Raw genomic sequence first — 21,353 nt, 5'->3', positions numbered from 1 at the left:
GAAGAACTTAGTGTGGGGTGCATTTTGAGGTGTAGCAGCTGTCATTGTCTTAGCAAAGGCGATAATAGTAGATTCTACCATGAGGAAGTACGACCGAAAGGCAAGTGGACTGACATCATCCGAGCATGGACTGTCTGAGACTGTTGTGAGTAAACGAGAATGCGACCCTTTCGAGGCGCGGCTGATGACGTCGGCAGAGCGACGGAGTGCGTGAGGGAACTTTTCAATTAATTACTCATACAGCATGAATAATGCAAAGCGACGAAGCGGAGCGTAATCTGAGATAAAGCCGTAGCTGCTGAACAGTGCCTATTGACGGTTGGGTTATGACGCAACGACCAGAAACGACGAGGAACTAAATCGCTGGACTCGAATGAGGAAATTGCATAGTCAGTACACTGACTTTGCTTTTAGTGGCCGCAAATGAATTCAACAGGTTCTTCGTAAATAAATACGCCGCTAGTTGCTTGTTGTGATGTATCTCATTCCTCCACATGGACTGTACTAACACCAGCATTCTAAATTTATTATTATTAGTATTATTGTGAAAGTAGTAGGTAAACTGAAGAGTGTTTCAGTTCGCTGCAGGCCACGCTCTTAAGAGTTGGAGATTCATTAAAAAGCGCTATGTCAGTTGCTGTATTTTTGCTCAACTTAACTCTAGAACAGTAGACGGGGAAAATGTTACATTGCTGCAAAAGCCGCCCGCGGTGGCCGAGCGGTTGTAGGCGCTACAGTCTGGAACCACGCGACCGCTACGGTCGCAGGTTGGAATCCTGCCTCGGGCATGGATGTGTGTGATGTCCTTAGGTTAGTTAGGTTTAAGTAGTTCTAAGTTCTAGGGGACTAATGACCTCAGCAGTTGAGTCCCATAGTGCTCATTTTAAAAAAAATCCATTTTTATATCCTACTGTAATCGTAGATTTTACGAGGGTTTAACAATCTAGGTTAAAACGTGCAGGTAACATAACTTCCGCAAATAAAGGACCAGCGATTAACAAATAATTCAGTATTGCTAATTAGTCTTCACATACAGGAGCGTACACCTAATCAAGCATTTTATTTACGTTTTCGTTAATGTTAATACATTTCTGAATACAATAGCCGTTCTATGAAACAACAGGCTTAAATGATGACTTTACTCGCAGGCCAGGAAATATAATCATGAGATAAGAATATTTCGTTTCACTTGTTAAACTGTAAGTAAATATTTGGGCACGCCACTGAGAATGTGAAAAAGGTTATAACTTTCATGTGTAATTACTGAAGGTGTTTAAAATCCGTCTTTTCAACTGGTATTAAAATAACTGTACAGTAATTGTACAGAAACTGCGGAAACCATAGCCGGACTAATACGGAATCCTTGTGTGCAGTTTCCTAGCCACTAAAAGTGCGAGAAGCTTAATTACAGACGTAATTTACTACATAATGAAGTACCAAAGAGCGTGGCGTAAGAAGTAAATCAGTGAATGGACTAGCTGGAGTATCGCCACAAATGAATTGCTATGAACAAAATCGCCCACAGTCTTTGTTTTCCGTTATGATTTTTTTAAGAGGCTTCGGTGTTTCATATGTCTGAGATGCCAGATTCAAATGTGTGTGTTTTGACCCCAAGATGAGCCTAGGTTTTTTTTCTGACAGTTAACGTGACTCATTTCATCAGTGGTCAGTGATTGTGAAAGAAGTGTGTGTGTGTGTGTGTGTGTGTGTGTGTGTGTGTGTGTGTGTGTGTGTACAGTATTCCCGTAATGTGTACGTGCGTGAAGTGACTACAGTAGTGTTCAAAGTTTGCAGCAGGTTTCTCAGCAAGCGGAAGATAAAAATATAAGTAACCGTAAATAAAGGAATAAAGACAACGGAGCACGCTAATAAAGTTCCTCTCTACTCACAATAATGGAGCAGCTATATTGTCGTGCATAGTAATAATTGCTATTGCGTAAGCTATTGCTTGCCGGGGAAATAGCAGCCCGTACGGTGGCCTGCATCCTTATCGCTGCTTCGAAAGAGACGCAAGAGCTGCTGCTAGCGGCATGCCACTGCTTCTGTCCTTGTTTTGTCGGTGTCTCGTTATCGTCACGGCGGCTACGTAAGACCTCCCGTTGCCGTTTCTGCTTCCGCGCAACCGCAGAAGCAGGCACTGCTCTCAAGCGCTCCCGACTGTCGTTTCCGCTGAACTCTCAAGGGCTCTTCGGAATGCCACTCTCTCGTACGTTTGAAGTGCCGTCGAGTTTCGACTGCTGTCAGCTTCAGGCGACAAGCTGATGTGACACTCTGGTTTCTTGGACTGGTTCTGGGAAGAATCGAGCCGTTACAGCAGGATGCAGCTCGACTGGTAACACCGAATCTATTGTAACTCGTAAAACGTCAGCAAATAAAAATACGGAAACCTAGTTAATGGAGTCTTAAGAGCTTTAAGCTTACTGCTTGCGCACTTCAGCGTTGCTTTTAAGGCAGAGCTGTTTGAACTCCGTGGGTTGTCTTTCCGTGCCGTTTTCTTTGGTCAGGGGTTCTTGTCCGGCATGGTATGAAGGAAAGCTTTAGTGAAAACTTAAAAGGGATACAGGCAGCTTAATACGGCATGCAATGTGGCGGTGGTGCGTCCTCGAGAGAGCATTGCTCCAAAATAGCACTTGTCTGTAAGAAGTGTGACATTGTCACAAAGAAGAGTACACCGATCCAGTGTTTAATTGCAGAATTTGTATGCCTTTCATCGCAATTAATGTTTCAAATGTTTTTTCTGTTTGCCAGTTTAGATGAGCTACGACAGTCAGCTCGTTCTGCACTAATAATTTGCCTGGGTTCCAGTTGCTGCCCGATAAACAGTTTTAACCCGTCAGAAAGTTCACAATCCCCAGCATGATGTTTCTGCCAATTTTAGAACATTAGTACGGAACATTTTTACAGCATGTTCTCATCAACGTGTACCTTAGGTGTGCGTTTATACTCCCACACATCCACTAACCTGCCACATCCAAATTATAACTAAAGTATTACCAAAGGGGTTGGTTACTGACCACCACCATTAGCAGCGACGACGACGACGACGACCACCACCACCACTTGCCCTTCTCTGACGGACAAAGGGCGCCTCTAGACCCTTCCAATCATTTGTCATTCACACGCATCCATGTTACTCCTGCATTTTTCTTATGTCTTTAGAGGAGGAGGAGGATATTGGTGTTTAACGTCCCGTCGACAACGAGGTCATTAGAGACGGAGCACAAGCTCGGATTAGGGAAGGAAGTCGGCCGTGCCCTTTCAAAGGAACCATCCGGCATTTGCCTGGAGTGATCTAGGGAAATCACGGAAAACCTAAATCAGGATGGCCGGTCTTATGTCTTTGAATCTAACTGCCATTCACCTGGCTGCACGTTTAGCTGCCCACCTCTGTTTCGTTTTCATTTGTCATACATACGTTCTCTACTCCAAGCTATTGTTTGATCTATTTCATCCCTTTCTGTATCTCTTACTAAATTTCCACATGCATGTTTCTATTGCTCTATGCACAACCATCAGTTTTTGAACGCTTTTCGCAATGGTATTGCATATCTTGGGGATACTACCAACATAGATAACACAAACCGTCTGTAAATATTCTTTTTAAGATGTACCAGCAATTTACTTTTGAAAATCCTATTTAGTTTTACCAAAATTTCTCCAAAGCATTTTTATCCTCTTTATTTTTGCCTATCTAATCATCTTCATCTCGCATAACAACAAAAACTCATCTAAAGCTTCAAATACTTGTTTCTAAATATGTATAATTGTTTTTTTGATGTGTTGATCTTGCGTTATTTTACACTTACCATGTTTTTAGGCCTGTTTCAATCTCTCTCTGTTTACTTTTCCTTGCACCAGGGGAAACAGTATACTATCATCAGAAAACCAAGATATGCTCCACTAACACGTGTTCCTGTTCTATTTTCCAAGTTTAAGCATCTGAATGCTTCCTCTAGGGTGGAAGCTTTGATGGTGCGGAATATTCTTTCTTGATTCTGTTTTCAATTTTGAATTTCTCACTTCCCTGTTGAAGTCCGACAGAAATTACAATATTGCCATATGTACTCTTCTGTATGCTAACATGTTTCGAATCAGTTACATGTTTCTCGAAGGCTGAGATTTGTTGAAATTGTCAGGACCTTATCAGCTGGTATGTGCAAAACTGCTATTTTACAAACGACTTTAGATTCTAACAACCCACGGATTTGTGATTACTTATAAACAGGCACTCTTTTTAACGTAGGGTCTTTGACGCTGACAGGAAGATAACGAACGAGTGCGGAGAGGCTTTCGTAATTAGGGGTCGAGTCAAGATAGGAATATCTTACAATGTAAATACCGCACTTTCACTGCGGTTCTGTGTGCAGTTTGAAGATAATGGGTCTTCGTGTATTTCGCTTTGAATTTCTAGACGTTTGGCAGACCAGCATACAGAATAATCCCCGCACGAAAAACATGTGTCGTAAGCCCTGACGACGAATCAAACAGTGCTCCAGTTCCGTAAAAATACAGTGGTATTAGAAATGTTTCGTCAAATTAGATCTCGTTCAAAATTGCGAAATAGGACGCTTTTATTGCGTATAAGATCGTCACAACCGCACTTTGCACCTCCTGTGGCGCAGTCTGTTCTTAATTTCCAATGGCCTCGTCTTGGACTGGACGTTAAACGCTAATCTTCCTTCTTTTCTTCCTTACCAATACGTCGGGAGACGATTTCGGGTAAGAATGACAAATACAAGAGGAAGATGGGCGGGTATATATTAAAGTGACTTAAAACAATACTTCAGTGTTACTTCTCCATGAAGTTAGGAAAGTTGGCGGTGCTGTCGTCTTGTCGGATTTTGGCCTGTCGGCTGGTCGGTAGTTGCGTCATCTTCTGCCTATGATGTCGTCGTTCGACAACATTGCAGGGGCGTGTGCTCAGCACACTGCTCTCCTGGCCATTTGGTGCAGACTGGAATCTCTAGGTGAGTCACTAGTAACAGAATCGTGTCGCTTAATATGACATGTGCATAGTACTCTCAAAAACGTAGAAAAATTACAGATGTGGGTAATACCAAGTGGGCTGAGGCGTGAATGGTAATTTGGATCGAGGAGGGAGGTAAGCTAGGGTGGTCCGTGCTGTTATGCAAACCCACTGTGCCAGTGTGGCGTAGTGGTTAGCGCATCTGCCTAGTGAGCAAGAGACCAGGGTTCGAATCCCGGCCTTGGTACGAATTTCCACTCATCACTTCAGTCTAGATAGACTTCTGAGCTTGAAAAGGTCTCTGAACCATATAGTTTCATTTAAAAAAGGAGAAAGTCACTGATTAAGCACCTTATAAATGTCGTCCGGATGACTGTCCAGAGCTGGACTGGAAAGACGCGCGATATCTGCTCATGTGATAACCAACGCATGGGATGCTCCGTCTCAGGTGACATGAAAGTAATGTTTTCACATGCTACCGTGTGAAGGGTGCTCAACGAGTACCCCAAATCGTGGAATATCGCTGCGCCTGACCCAGCTGCTATGGACAACGTCTTATTGGCAGTGAAAAAGGGTCGACTGTTGCGGATTGTAATAGCGGATGGACGGGACACAGTATGGAAAATTGTTCACTAATCCATTGTTGGACGACTACCACCAGTAAGCAGATATACCATTCGCGACTATGGAGGGATAGAAACTCTCACGAGGCAATGTATCCAGCCTGCGAACAGAACACCGTTCAGATTGGCATCTGACAGGTTTGCCATTCTCTCTCTAGCGAATCGTACAGTACTTACTGTATATGTGCGCCAGTTTGTTTCCCTACAGAGCCCTACATCTTCAAAGACAATGCAACGCGCTCTCGCTCCGGATTTGCCACAATTGCTCAGGAAAATTCCACGGACATAGTGCCTGTCGTGCAATTCCAGCAGACCACATGGCCACACTTACGGATTCAGAGCGCTTCCTTCTGCAGTCCCACTCTTCACTGAATCTTTCCTGCCCACCTTGCTGGACTAGCATTCCTGGCAGATGTGATACAGCTTAGCAATAGAGCAGTGCTTTTTTCCAGGTCGAATCTACTTTAAAACGGAAATGAAAATCATGAGATATTAAAATATTGTGTGATGGGCGGTGAATCGAATACTGTTTTAGCTACGCCAGATACCCTTTCCTCTCCGTTACTCCCAGTGATATCACTCCAGCAAAGCACGCGGGACACGATCCGTCGCCCGAATAGTAATTCCACTCTGTCACGGAAATTCGTTGTGATTTATTTTCTCATTGTCTTGCAAACAACGTGATAAGCTGCGAAACTCTGAAAGAACTATTTTAGTTAAGAGAGAACTTGGGGCACTAATAGTATAACGTTTCTTCTTTTAGGAATAATAGTGTACAAAAATTGTGTTAGTCCCACTAGCTTTCCCGAGTTATTTGCTTGGTGAATATCTGTTATGTAGAGGGAACTGATATCGCACGCACAACATTCAGATAATTACGAGATTTCAGCCAAGGACAGGCTGTACTTGAAAATAAACCCAGCTCTTACAAGCTACACGATAAGATGTGATTGGTTGACGGTATCGTGGCTGCCACATTTACTGATGCTTATGTAAGAGTTTATCTAGCTAAAGCAATGAGTATCAGGAGCTTACGTTGCATGTGTGTGTCCCTATGGTCTAGGGCAGGGCTTCCCAACGTATGGTCCGCGGACCCCTTATGGGTCCGCCGACTCTTTCTAGGGGGTCCGCGGTCACATTTCACCAAATCGTGTAAAAATAACGAGTAAAATTATTGAATAAAGATGTGAAAATCAAATTCATCACTTTTGTGTGTGTGTGTGTGTGTGTGTGTGTGTGTGTGTGTGTGTGTGTGTGTGGAAAACATGTTTACTTTTACTTCAGGTCGTATTCCCAAGCAGCCTTTGCGGTTATTAAGCGAGAATGCATACACAGTTTAGTGCCGGAGAATGCGGTTTCTCTGATCGACTGTTTCGCGGCAATACGGGGGGCCGTTTGTGCGCCGGCTCACGGCGCTAGATGCGCTGAAACCTTTTACGCGTGCGCGGAGCGAGCTTTGTCGACCAGTCAGCGAACAGTTTGGACGTGACGTTGATTGCTCTTGGAGGAAGGCAGCTCCAACGTGTGAAATGTCATTTACAAAGTAATTTTAATCAGGCTATAGTGTGTTGAAAAAAAGAGATTAAATCCACTAGCAAGTGTCTGGATACAGTGGAAATTCAAATTGGAGCGTTAATTTAAAGTTGTTTTCATTTATCTCTAAACCAAAGACTATTCGTACTTTGGGCGGGTGGGTGGGGGGGTGGGGGTCATGTCATTTGGAACATGGCACTTGCATTAAGAAGCTTTCAGTTCCCATGGATTTCGCTCTGAAAGTTAAAGTTACTGTGCTCTTGACTGATTAGGGGTCCGCCATGGATTTTCGACTGAAGACGGGGTCCGCCAGCTGAAAAGGTTGGGAAGCCCTGGTCTAGGGCATCCCAATTGCAACTTCCTCTACGAGTACTGTGCTGTGGTTCAGACACTGAACTCGCATGCTCTGTTCTTCCTTGTTCTTCTGTGGCTATTACGCTGCACATCACTGTCCATCCTTTTCATAAGATCAAATGTATTAGAGCAGATTGATTCAGGTGCCGCCTTTCCTTTGACGTAATACCTCGAATTTCTTTGACACTGGCTCGAATCCGGTATTTCTGTGGTATAGCCACTTCGAAGAAAAAGCTCTATCCCATCAGCAGATAGTATGGCGTTTACCCTGGAGGCATAAAGCCTCTATTACACAACCAACGAGCAATTGACTATTTGGACTGCAGCTAGATACATCATCATACTTTTAAAATGGCCATTATATTCGCTACGTCTCAGAAAGGGAGTGACATCGCGTTATCCTGTTGAAATTCTAACCATGGTTTAAACGATTGTTTAGTCATACTGGCTGGTAAAAATATTGACTGTTTTCTGTAGAAAAAACAATATATACTAGATATCGGGTATATAGACAATGATTTCGAAATGAAATACTGGGTAAATACAGTGACGGTTAACTGCACATTAGCAGACTGTTGATACTTTTATTGCCAACTAGTGGGGTCTTACAGGGTCTGCTGTTCTATATTCCTACAGCTTACGCGAATCCTCTGTCTTCGATATTTTGGAAGGACTGTAGTCTGTCATCCTTGTACTAACCAAGGCACAGAGTTTCACTTTGTGTGAAAGATGTATAAGACAGGTGACGTACCCTCAGACTTCAAGAAGAATGCAGGAATTCCATTTCCAAAGAAAACTGATGCTGACAGATGTGAATATCCCTGTACTGTCTGTTTGATAAATCAGGCAAACCTACGTCTGTAGCTTTTTTAGACTTACAGAAAGCTTTCGACAATGTTGAATGCAATACACTCCTTCAAATTATGATGGTAGCAGAGGCAAAATACAAGGAGCGAAAGGCATAAATGACACCAAACAAAAATTTAGAGGAGGAGTTAACGTTCAGACAGAAAAAATAAAAAGTTAGCGATTTGTCCGTGTACTGTAATTCTCTTGAGAGACAGCAAAGGACTTGGAAGAGCAGCTGAGCGGAATGGATAGTGCCTCAAAAGGAAGATATAAGACGCACATCAAGAAAAGCAAAACAAGGTCAGTAGCATTTAATGGAATTAAATCGGCCAATTTTGAGGGAATTTGACGGGGAAATGACACGTAGTGGTAGATGAGTTTTGTTGTTTGGGCAAGCTGATGATGGCCGAAGCAAAGAGAATATAAACTGCAGACTGGCAGTGGCAAGGAAAGAGTTTCTGAAGAAAAGAAATTTAACATCGAATACAGACTCAGGTGTTAGGAAGTCTGTTTCGAAGATATTCGTTTGGAGTGCAACCTTGTACGGATGTAAAACGTGGACGACAAGCAGTTCAGACAAGAAGAGAATAAAAGCTTTTGGAATGTGGCGCTAAAGCAGAATGCTGAAGAGTAGATGGGTATGTTGTGTAACTAATGTGCTACCGAGTCGAACTGAAGAGAAAAAAAAATATTGCACAAATTCACTAAAAGAAGTGATAGGATACCTTTGGGACATCGAGGAATCATCAGTTTAGTACTGGAGGGAAGTGTGTGTGGTTACACTGGGTTGGGAAGGTGTGAACAGGACAGTGTCTTACAAGCTGTATCTTTGGACTGGATACCACAAAATAATCTCATAAATAGAGAATGGTCGTCGAAAAAAGGGGGTGGAGGGAAGGGTCGTCGTCGCGGTCCCAGTTATGAGTTATCCGTGTGGTGTTAGAATATGCTTATTGGCTCCGAGAGGACTGCTCCGAGGCGCAGGCATCCGGCTTCGAACGCTGAACGCAGGAGAGGTGCGCAAAGGACGGTCGCGTATCTGATTGTCTTGGCGCCAGCTCAGCACATGCCGAAATGGAGGGGGCTGGGAGTGGGAGGGGGAGGGATGCCGGAAATAACACCCGCGTCGGCCAGCGCGCGGACCTGTAATTTTGGACGACAAAGGCGGACGCACAAGCCAACACGAGGCGCGCTCCGCCGCGACGCTCTCGTAACTTCTCCTCGCTGCGCTGGTTGTCGACTCCGCGCATGCGCAAGACATGCGTAAATGTACTCGAAAAGTGTCAGCTAAAAGTAGCTGCCGTATGGTTAACTACAAGCGTAATTCACCCGCACTTCCAGCTAGTATTTTTTTAATAACATCCTCGAAACTATCATTTTACCGTCAGGGACAGCTATCAATTATTTGTCCATTACCGCTTGGATCTCGCACATTTTATAACTACATTTCACGATGACGATGTTCTGAGATCGGCCAACGTATTTGCCTTGTATGTTTACCCTACTGGCCATTAAAGCTGCAAAATCGGGAAGAATAGCAAATATCGAAATATTACTTGTGGTTTCTTTACAGCTTAGAAGTCAGAATTAATTAATTTTTTAGGTGATTTGGGAGACCCGCCCGGATAGCCGCGTTCATGAGTACACCACTCCCGGGATCGGGGAGGCATTCCGTCCCCGGATCAGCTCCGCCCGGTGGTTTAATGAAGCGGGCCGGTGTGGGTTTTAGGTGGTTTCTCACATCTGACGAGGTGAATAGGAGGGTGGTACTACGTCCCGCCTCAGTTATGCGATTCGAAAATGTGAACACACCTTCACATGGGGTCATACTACACTCAGAGTACGCAAATTCTGAGTATGTGTTTACTGGTTTCAAGCTGACACGACCATTTTCAAACCTCACATTTAAAAATTACAAAGAACATATCTTAAATTAATGTGTACAAACAGTATTTATGTCAGGGCCGGCCAATCGCTGCACAATGTGCAGACGTGCGGAGGTGCTGCTCATGTGCGCACGTGTGCGACAGGGAGCGACAGCGACATCTGTTATTAGACATGTCCTAAATGAACGGCGGTGGCTCCACTTCCCTGTTTGTGGTACAAGCAAGAGGAAAATTGGTCATTAAACCGATTGTTTCAATGTATACTTACATTTAGGGTTTTTTTTATTGTGTGAAGTGCTACGCTCAGCTGAAGTCGATAAAATATAACATTCATCTAACCGTCGGTTATAATGCAGATTTCAGACGGAACTGATGAAAGATATAGCAATAATGGTATTGAAATAACAGGTGATCATTGAGAGGTCTGCGGTTATCATTCTGTTCAGAGGTCAGTGAAACAGAAATTATGTGGGTGTAACTGAGGGCACCGCGAATTAGTTATAGGAAACCTTGCATTAGTTTAATGTTATTTGAAATCATGAATAAGGTTCGTTGGAAGTCACTAAGTGCTCTCTTTCTTAAATTCTAGCTCAAAAAACATTACGCGTATTTACGTGCCGTCAGTCAAGCTGCCTTAATAAAAATCCACAGTTGTTAACTGTATTACATGTCTTACTGGGTTAAACTGTTAACATAAAAGTAGAAGTCTCAATGAGTAGACTGTGACAGTATTTTAAATGTTTAATACGCGAAATACCTTCCCATGGTTGGCTTGCAAGCTGTGGAAAGAGCACTAGAATGCGCCGGTACAGAGTATCCCAGCAAGTGGATAAAGCGACATCTGTGCGTAGAAACATGCACTACATGAACGCTGACGACTGCGGCGTGCACGCTGTGACACGGAAGTTGCACGTGTGCAGGAGCACCGCACGCGTGCAGAATTTCTGGCCGGCCCTGATCTCTGTCCATATTATAGGGACTCACATGCTTATAGACATACATTACAATTAACCGTGATTATTGGTACAATATGGTGCTAAAAGGCACAGCAAAGTACACAGTGGGCAACAAGTACCCTCACTGATCTTAGTGTGCGTCCATCGCTACTTACTGACACAACCAAACTGACAAATATTACCTACAGTAGTCAACAGGACACCTTTGTGGGTGTTGCCCTCATACATACGCGCATGTGCAAATGGCTACCTATTAGTTATCAGTGTTGCTTCCGCAGCCAAGGTCTTTTTATTGATAAGATTTTAAAAGTAAAGGCCGGCCGGAGTGGCCAAGCGGTTCTAGGCACTTCAGTCTGGAACCACCATACCGCTACTGTCGCAGGTTCGAATCCTGCCTCGGGCATGGATGTGTGTGATGTCCTTAGGTTTAAGTAGTTCTTAGTTCTAAGGGACTAATGACCTCAGCAGTTAAATCCCATAGTGCTCAGAGCCATTAAAAGTAAAGAAATATCAAATTTACATTACAGAAAACGTTGACAATTTTGTTTTACAAAATGTGGCATCCTAATGAAAATATCAATTTTACATTGCAGGAAAGTTAACAATTTTCTTACAAACTAACGAAGCGACCAAACGGAACATTCGAAGCCAGGAGGCGACGACGTAACTCGCCCTCCCGTATACAACCCTGTATTTTTGTAGCGGGGTATAGTACCAAGCATTTACTACCTCGCATACAGGGAATACACGCTAAAACCTCAAATAGGCTGTTTATTAGTGCATGTTAGCCAAAGACTGTCTAAAATAAGGCGAAAGACACTAAACAGTTACAGCTTTACAAATTAAATTATTAGTGTAGCCTTTAAAGCTTTGCTGTAGGTTTGGCACCAAAGATCTCTGTACACAAAACAATTATCTGTTAGGAAATGTTTTGCCAGAGTTTGCTGGTATATTTCCAAATTTTTCTACGACTTTTTCAGATGCGCAGTGATTATAGTTGCGCAGTCGTTAATAACGTGGAGGAATGTGGCTGATAGTTCATGCAGCTGGCCAAGATGTCTGAGAAAGCCTCGTGCGTAACGTCATAGTGGCCGACGAGCTTCCAGGAACACTCGGGGGAAGCACCAGTGGTCCAGCTTCCTTGTGTGAGTCGCTTCTGATTCCCTCCCCAGTGTAAGTGCCAGAAGAGCCGTTAACGGTACTGGGTGCTACCATTTCAGGAAATCTGAACAATCTGTTTTACATCAGCTGTAACTGACATTGAGTCAACATCTTGTAACGCTGTTCTCATCTGTGTTGATTTGTCTACGCATTTTGTTATCCGTATTTAATCCGCTATTGTAAGAGAAGCTATTTGACACGCTCTTTCTCTAGTATAAAGAAACCATTCGGCATCCACATGAGAAGGGATAGGAAAAGATTAGCTGCTTTGCGCGCACCGGAATTGGCCACTATATTTCCCCGATGACAAGTCACCGTCGCGTTGTTGCATCACCTACTGTATGCCCAACGTTATCTTCATGATTAAGAACGGCACTGCTATCTACGTGTGAGATATTGTAATTTCGATAGTGTTCCACGTGTTAGTTTTGTTTGTCAGCTATGTGCCTGGAAATTTACGATTGCTGTTGTTAGTGCTTTCTTACAAGCGAGCCACACCTCCCGAAGTTACGTGATAGTGAATTTGTGATTTCCAGACACCTCCTTGACTGAAGCTGTTGCGTAATACGAATTAAGCGGGTGAGATAACGGCTGTCGTTACGTGCAAATACCACTTACAAATTTCAAACTTTCCTTCCTCGTAGTGGAAGCAAGGACGTGACACTCTGTTGAATAGCTTACTTGAAATTTGAAAAACTATTCACGTATACACCGTTCTTAGTTCATTGTAGAAGTCACTGAATCACGCTTGAAGCGTCTATGTAAGAACACTTGGCTGAATAGTGATTGTTAGTAAGCACCGTGTCGTCGTCTGTATCTCCACCTTTTGTGCACTTGAAACCTGATCGACTTGGTTATTTAGATTTTCCACAAGTTGCCTCAAATAGCGTGACCCAAAAAAAGCATACACTGTTTAATTGCTTATAACTTCAAAACCGACTGACGGAAGTCTTCATTTTCGTTGCAAGTAAAGCGTGAAGTTGTTGAAATCAATGTAGGTGTGCGGAGTGATCGCCACTGACCTCCATATAGAGGTGATGCCGCTGAATTGCTGTAACATGTCATGTTGGATGTCTCGTAGGAATGTTCGATACATTCTCTAAGTTCATCCAATTTGCGTAGTATTTGTCGGTAGACGATGTCCTTCAGTGGTCCCCCATAGGTAAAAGTCCAGAGAACGCGTATGTGCAAGTATGGAGAACGTGGTGGATGCTAGACAGCACCTGTTCTGCCTACCTGCCATGCGGATAGATTTTCGTTGAGGTACTTCCTGATAAGATTATGCTACTGGGGTGGGGCACCATCTGTCTGACAGTGAAACCTTTCATCCCTGCACAACTCAGGAACGACAGCTAAAACGGATGTCCGAACCTTTTCTAGGTAGATCTCGCCGGTAACTGTGCCGTCAAAAAAGAACGGTTCGAATTCACAGCTTTGTTCACATTGATGTGCAGATTTGCAGCGGGCCAGTAGACGATGTCGAGGTGGTTTACTGTACCACTTAGTTAAAATTGCACTTCATCAGACTACTCAATCAACTCTTCACTGTTGCACACTATGCCATTAAACCAATCGCAATACTCCATTCAGCGATGTGGGTTGTCCTCGTTCATTGTGTTTTCGTAGTCTTGGGTGTAGCCCATAAACTTCGCAATCTTCAAAATGCACTGAATACTTGGAGACTCGCCACACTGTCTCGCAGACTTCTGTGGTGAGCGAGCGAATTGAACACACCTTGAGAATTCGCTGGCTTGGTACTGTTGCAGGTCGTCCATAGTCGTCCACATCTTTGTTTGTGGAAATCTGTGACAAAGACATAGACTTCAAATTTGTCTCGAGTGCGCGCAGTTCTTACGAGGCTTTGCTTGAAACTCATTTCGTCATTGGCTTTGAACCTCATTGATTAAGGTACAACTTCAAAAATGCCTTCCTTTCACCGAATGTTAGCCATGCATCAGCCATAGTTACTCAATTGAGAACAAAACAAAAGCGCTTATGTGGTGACTATCACGCTACAAAACTACGCTGAAGTGTCAATTGCCAGAACAATGAACTATTAAACCAGCAAAAATGAGAGAATTCCCTCAGTGTGGGAGTTAACTGTGCAAAACTTTTCTTGGGCCAGTCTGTAGTTATGAGATGCTGAGACTATTCCTTAACAAGGGAACTTTCGATCTTTTGAGATATTTGATGAAACCAATGCTTCCCAGCAACTTCGCTTTAAATTGGCGTTTAATCACTAACAGTTTTTATTGAAATTATTGGCCTTCAGCTTACACCATTCAGCCAGCTCATAGGAAAATAAAATATCCAGGTACTGATGGAAAACTGGTGTTAGAAAATTGCTCAGTTTGCACACGTTTTACAGAACATAGTTACAGATAGAGTAATATCGTATAATAATTGTAAAATCAAGTGTTATAGAACACTTTTGTGCAACTCATTGTCAGTGATAAGTTTCCTTTAGATTAGGATATCTGCTGCACCAGTGATTCTGTACATCGAGTGGAAAAGTCTATGAACTGTGTTGGTAATAAAAGCCTTCACACAAGTTCACAACGAATGACCAAGCTTCACAGGTTCTTGCAAAAGGATTGTAGTACTTCCATGTAGTCTAGTCCACTGAAAGAAAAAGTGATCTGCATTCTCTTCTCCATACGAGCAGAAAGATCTCTCTACGATATGCGAACTACGAAGATGTTTACGGAAATGTCCGTGGTTAAATTTGAGTCTTGCTATTAAATGTTCATTATAATAGCCATTCGAGGATTAAGGAATCCAACGTTTGTACTGTAACTCCTCCGAAAGATTTGTTTCTGAAACGGCATAATACATATATATTATCCATTCTCGTTTACGTTCTGTGTCAAGCGGGAACAAACGTTACTTAAATGTGAGCGCCCTAGGTTACGCACAAGTCAATGCAGTTGCAGTAACATAGGGGCGGCGTTTCTGTGTCAGAGGAGAAAGACACGAACATTAATGAGGAAGATTCGTTTCCACGAGAAAATTGTCCTCCTCACCCACATATTCCATTCTCTTCATAATAGTTCTAGGAAGCACCCAGAGGAAGAATACGTAAGAATGAGTTTAAAGGAAGATTAAGCTGTTCTCAGTTTGTCCATTGAGGCAGTTAAATTGGCCTTGGTTAGTTTATTATTTTAGTTCGGGCTGCAACAGGAACTCGATCTCTGTTTTGTTTGGCTGCAGACATTACCTTTTCACTGGACCGGGCTCGAGTGAGTGAGTGTGTGTGAGAGAGACAGAGACAGAGAGAGAGAGAATCGTGCGCTAGGTTTTGTTTTTTGCGCTACAGACACGCGCTACTGTACTGACAGCTGCTGCACGGCTCTAAACGGTTTTCATTTCCGTCTTTATTCACTGGGACGTTTACAGCAATGCTTTCTCTCCATGTTCCAAAGTTATTGTTCAGTGTGTTGTGCCGCGTAAAATAGTGCGTAGCGGTAACACGTAGCCAGCGTGTGCAGTATCGTCGGAATGGTGTTGACACTGTTACTTCCAATACTGAATGAAGCGGCAGAGATAGGGAAGACGTGTTTGTTTCTACATCCGATGCAAGCAGTCATTTGAGAAGCGGGCATGTGGCAGCACCGACAAGCGCACGTAGTGGAGAGATTCATGTGTACAGATTGCAACAACTAGTACAGTGTGTCGGCAGAAAGTCGTTATTTTTGACGCGAACCAGCTGCAAAACGGCTTAATCGATCGCCCGCGGTGGGGTATCCTTTCCCCGCCCGGCTCCGACTTTGCTGGCCAGCACGCAGTTATCGCAGCCACGTGTGGATTTTGTTCCGAGCGTCGCAGAAGTACTGTATGCGCCGGTTCAAGAGACACGTCGAAACTGATAAACTGGACGAAGATATGATGTGACGGTCGTTAACACTGCACATTCTGTACAACGACTTTTCGTTGCAATGCGGGTCTTGGCTGTATACTTTATACTTGCATAGATGACTGTGAATCAATCGAGCTGATTATAGGATGCATATGTCGATCTCAGCAATTACGTATGGAGTTCAGAAAATAAGTTACACATGTCGTCCCAACGCGACGACATTGTGCAACAAGTGTGATACATCGTCTCAAGATAGTACATCTCCCTCACCGTTAAATTCTTGCGGTCTATGGACCAAATGCAACACCGCGACCAGCCGTCCCAACAGATTGACCAGGACCGCACAGGCATGGGTGATGCTAATAGGGAAGAAAGGAAGATCTTACACCGTGCGATTTCCATCTTATGGGCAAGCTGAAATAACATCTGGGGAGGAGGAAAGAGATTTTCCAGCGATGACGACGCTTTTGCAGCTATTCTCGAATGGCTTCTTAACCAAAGAGAGGATTTCTACAGCCGAGAAACCAGTTGACGGGGCCGTGCGGTTAGAGGCGCCATGTCACGGATTGCACGGCCCCTCACGCCGGAGGTTCGAATCCTCTCTCACGTGTGTGTGTGTGTGTGTGTGTGTGTGTGTGTGTGTGTGTGTGTGTGTGTGTTGTTCTTAGCATAAGTTAGTTTAAGTAGTGTGTAAGTCTAGCGACTGATGAGCTCCGCAGTTTGGTCCCTTAGGAATTCACACAGATTTGAATATTTTTTTTGAATGATTGGTGAAACGTTCCGACCACTGTTAGCAGATGCTTCGCGACTGGTCGAAAAAACGATGTCCTGTATCTTTGTCACTTTGAAGCGTTGTGCAGTATTCATTAAAAATTACTTGGCATGCCGTAATGACGTGTAACTTAATGTTTGAAATCCCCTTGGACATATGTAGTCCGCAAGCCACTGTGCAGTGTGTGGTCCCGGCGAAGGTTAGAGTCCTCCCTCGGGTGTGTGTGTGTGTGTGTGTGTGTGTGTGTGTGTGTGTGTGTGTGTGTGTGTGTGTTTGTTCTTAGGATAATTTAGGTTAAGTAATGTGTAAGCTTAGGGACTGATGATCTTTGCAGATAAGTCCCATAAGATTTCGCACACATTTGAACAGTGTGTGGTGGAGGGTGCATTGTACCACTAGTGTCGATTAGAGAGGGGAGGGAGAAGACGAAAAGGACTGTTATGCCTCTTGGATTGTCGGGGTCTCATGCGGAAGTCGTGCGACGCGTCCTTAAGTACCTCTTATTCTCATGATCCCTACACGACAAATGGTCGCCATAGTGTTTGTCGATTTGCCCCAACATGGTTTCGAAAGAATTACGTCGTCTTTCCTTCGAAGCATTCCAATTCAATTTCCCCGAGAATTCTGTTTACACTTTCGTATGGGATGCAGCGCCATCTTACCATCCTAGGAGTGCGCCTCTGAATTCGTTTGATGCATGCCGTCCGTCACGCATTTTTGATAAGGACTCCGATCACTGGAACAATACTCTAGAATTCGTTACATTAGCGTCTTGTATGCGATTTTCTTCACAGACGAACTGAATCTGCCCAGAACCCTCCCAACATATCTGCGTCTTCCTTTCTCCCTCCCTAATATCGATTTTGTGCGATATGCCCGTTTCATACCACTCCGTAGTATTACCCTAAAAACTTACACGATTTGATGTGCTCAAAATGTTCTCCAGTAATCTTGTAATCAGTTACTACCTGGTTCTTCGTGTTTGTTACAGGCATTATATTACATTTATCCAACAGTTTCAGAAAAATTGGATGGGTTAATAGAGAGAGCTTCGCAGTTTGAGCAAGTCAGTAACGCGTTGGTCCACATCTGCCCTTTATCTAAGCCATTATTTGACATTAAATTGACAGTTGATGGATGTCCTCCTGACGGATACCGTTCCAGATCCTGTCCAATTGGTGCGTTAGGTTCGTCAAAATACCGAGGCCATTGGAGGGCCCTGCCCGTAATGCTCCAAACTTTCTCAGTAGCGGACAAGTCCGGCAACCTTGCAGGCCCAGGTAGTGTTCGGGAAACACGAAGCCAAGAGGAAATGCTGAAATGTAAACCTAAGATGGCTTGCCAGGCACGGCAACAAAAGGGGTCGTGCTATGAAATGAAATGGCGCCCCCATTTGTTGTCGGGCGACAGTCATATAGGTGTCCCACCGCTGTCTAGGGCGTCTCCAGAAGCATCTTTAGTGATCACCGCGGCTTAATTCGAAGCGGGAATCTTCAATAAAGACAAGTCTACTCTAGTCAACAAGATTCCAGGCCAAATAAGCACGAAACCACTGCAAATGAACTTGTTGGTGTACAGACGTCAGTGGTAGTCGGCGCAAGGAGAGTAGTGAGCTGAGCTCCCTTTCTGCGGGCCGCCTATCAATGGTACCTGCGGTCACTGGAGAACCAGTTGCATCTAGCGTCGATGACGACGATGAATCCGGGCCTCTAAGTGCTTCTCTACTACTGTCTTCAAGTTCTGTCCCGTCTCTAGGTCTACCGCTCTCTTCTTGACGCTTTGTTCGATCATGGGTCACTCATCCTGCCGTCATCGTCCGATAGTGTAATCACTCCTCTTCAAATATAGAGCAATTCGCCGATTACGGCAATAGGCTTCTTCGAGACACATCCTCTCTCAAATGTTGATATCTACCTCTGTTGTTCACGCGCCTGTGTGGTAGGCAGTTACTGTCCAATTGAGTACACGGAATGAAATTTGTAAACACTGCATGGCCTAGTATCGACGTGTCCCCTGGTTATTTTTTTGGAAGCTGCATGGTGAAACAGCGTTTCAGCTTCACGCACATACATCCATCGGCCGCCGAAGTGACCAGTTGGCATAACTCCTTTGTGGTGCGTCTTATATACAGGGTGGTCCATTTATCGTGACCGGGCCAAATATCTCACGAAATAATCGTCAAACAAAAAAACTACAAAGAACGAAACTTGTCTAGCTTGAAGGGGGAAACCAGATGGCGCTACGGTTGGCCCGCTAGATGGCGCTGCCATAGGTCAAACGGATATCAACAGCGTTTTTTTTAAATATGAACCCCCATTGTTTATTACATATTCGTGTAGTACGTAAAAAATATGAATATTTTAGTTGGACCACTTTTTTCGCTTTGTGATAGATGGCGCTGTAATAGTCACAAACATATGGCTCACAATTTTAGACGAACAGTTGGTAACAGGTAGGCTTTTAAATTAAAATACAGAACGTAGGTACGTTTGAACATTTTATTTCGGTTGTTCCAATGTGATACATGCACCTTTGTGAACTTATTTCTGAGAACGCATGCTGTTACAGCGTGATTACCTGTGAATATCACATTAATGCAATAAATGCTCAAAATGATGTCCGTCAACCTCATTGCATTTGGCAATATGCGTAACGATATTCCTCTCAACAGCGAGTAGTTCGCCTTCCGTAATGTTCGCACATGCATTGACAGTGCGCTGACGCATGTTGTCAGGCGTTGTCGGTGTATCACGATAGCAAATACCCTTCCACTTTACCCACAAAGAAATCCGGGGACGTCATATCCGGTGAACGTGCGGGCCATGGTATGGTGCTTCGACGACCAATCCACTTGTCATGAAATATGCTATTCAGTACCGCTTCAACCGCACGCGAACTATGTGCCGGACATCCATCATGTTGGAAGTACATCGACATTCTGTCATGCAGTGAAACATCTTGTAGTAACATCGGTAGAACATTACGTAGGAAATCAGCATACATTGCACCATTCAGATTGCCATCGATAAAATGGGGACCAATTATCCTTCCTCCCATAATGCCGCACCATGCATTAACCAGCCAAAGTCGCTGATGTTCCACTTGTCGCAGCCATCGTGGATTTTCCGTTGCCCAATAGTGCATATTACGCCGGTTTATGTTACCACTGTTGGTGAATGACACTTCGTCGCTAAATAGAACGCGCGCAAAAAATCTGTCATCGTCCCGTAATTTCTCTTGTGCCCAGTGGCAGAACTGTACACGATGTTCAAAGTCGTCGCCATGCAATTCGTAGTGCATAGAAATATGGTAAGGGTGCAATCGATGTTGATGTAGCATTCTCAACACAGACGTTTTTGAGATTCCCGATTGTACTTGGGTATCATCATATGTCGCAGGTGGTGGTTCACGTTTCACATCTGGCTGAACACATCCTGTTTCCTTAAATAACGTAACTATCCGGCGTACGGTCCGGACACTTGGATAATGTCGTCCATAATACCGAGCAGCATACATAGCACACGCCCGTTGGGTATTTTGATCACTGTAGCCATACATCAACACGATATTGACCTTTTCCGCAATTGGTAAACGGTCCATTTTAACACGGGTAATGTATAACGAAGCAAATACCATCCGCACTGGCGGAATGTTACGTGATACAACGTACTTACACGTTTGTGACTATTACAGCACCATCTATCACAAAGCGAAAAAAGTGGTCCAACTAAAACATTCATATTTCTTTACGTACTACACGAATATGTAATAAAAAGGTTCCTGTTTTAAAAAAACGCTGTTGATATCCGTTTGACCTATGGCAGCGCCATCTAGCGGGCCAACCATAGCGCCATCTGGTTTCTGGCTTCAAGCTAGACGAGTTTCGTTCTTTGTAGTTCTTTCGTTTGATGCTTATTTCGTGAGATATTTAGCCCGGTCGGACCACCCTGTATAAAATTTTCTTGTGTGTAATAGTGTTTCAGCACACCTTATTAAATCGCATACTTTCTTGATGATTTGCCACAGTACTTGCGCTTCTCTCTGACGTTTTTGCGAAAGATGTCTCGGTCGCATACAGCCTATCTTACGTAAATGGGTACGGAGCATGAAAGCATTTACCTGCGTCATAAAAAAAAAGAATTATCCTACTACGGTGGTAAAATAACCATCGATCTCAATTGTGAAAGTGGGTGGTTTCATGTGACAGAGTACCGAGGTACGGACCACATTATGTTCACTCAGGGACCTGACTTGATTCTGTTCGAAGCTACAAGATGCGTAGTGCAGTGCGCACAACACCGGTAGCCCGTACTGGCATCTTTGTCTTGTTTCCACAAATTTAACTGAGATTGGTCCCGGCTGTTCACAAACATTCTTGGCAACAAGCCTAAGTGTGA

The 21,353-nt window shown here is 43.8% G+C and overlaps 1 protein-coding gene and 1 non-coding gene across 2 annotated transcripts in view; both read left to right on the top strand.

The window, feature by feature from the left end:
- LOC124613967 (clustered mitochondria protein homolog) overlaps positions 1 to 21,353 on the top strand; it is a 362,940-nt gene that overhangs the window by 56,280 nt on the left and 285,307 nt on the right. The window lies entirely within an intron of this gene.
- Positions 5,142 to 5,213, top strand: Trnat-agu. Its single transcript has one exon. It is a non-coding gene; the product is annotated as a tRNA-Thr (tRNA).

The sequence above is a fragment of the Schistocerca americana genome, chromosome 1, assembly GCF_021461395.2.
Source record: "Schistocerca americana isolate TAMUIC-IGC-003095 chromosome 1, iqSchAmer2.1, whole genome shotgun sequence".
Lineage (NCBI taxonomy): Eukaryota > Metazoa > Arthropoda > Insecta > Orthoptera > Acrididae > Schistocerca > Schistocerca americana.
The sequence above is the reverse complement of the archived record's forward strand: the minus strand, read 5'-3'. Positions and strand labels throughout refer to the sequence as shown.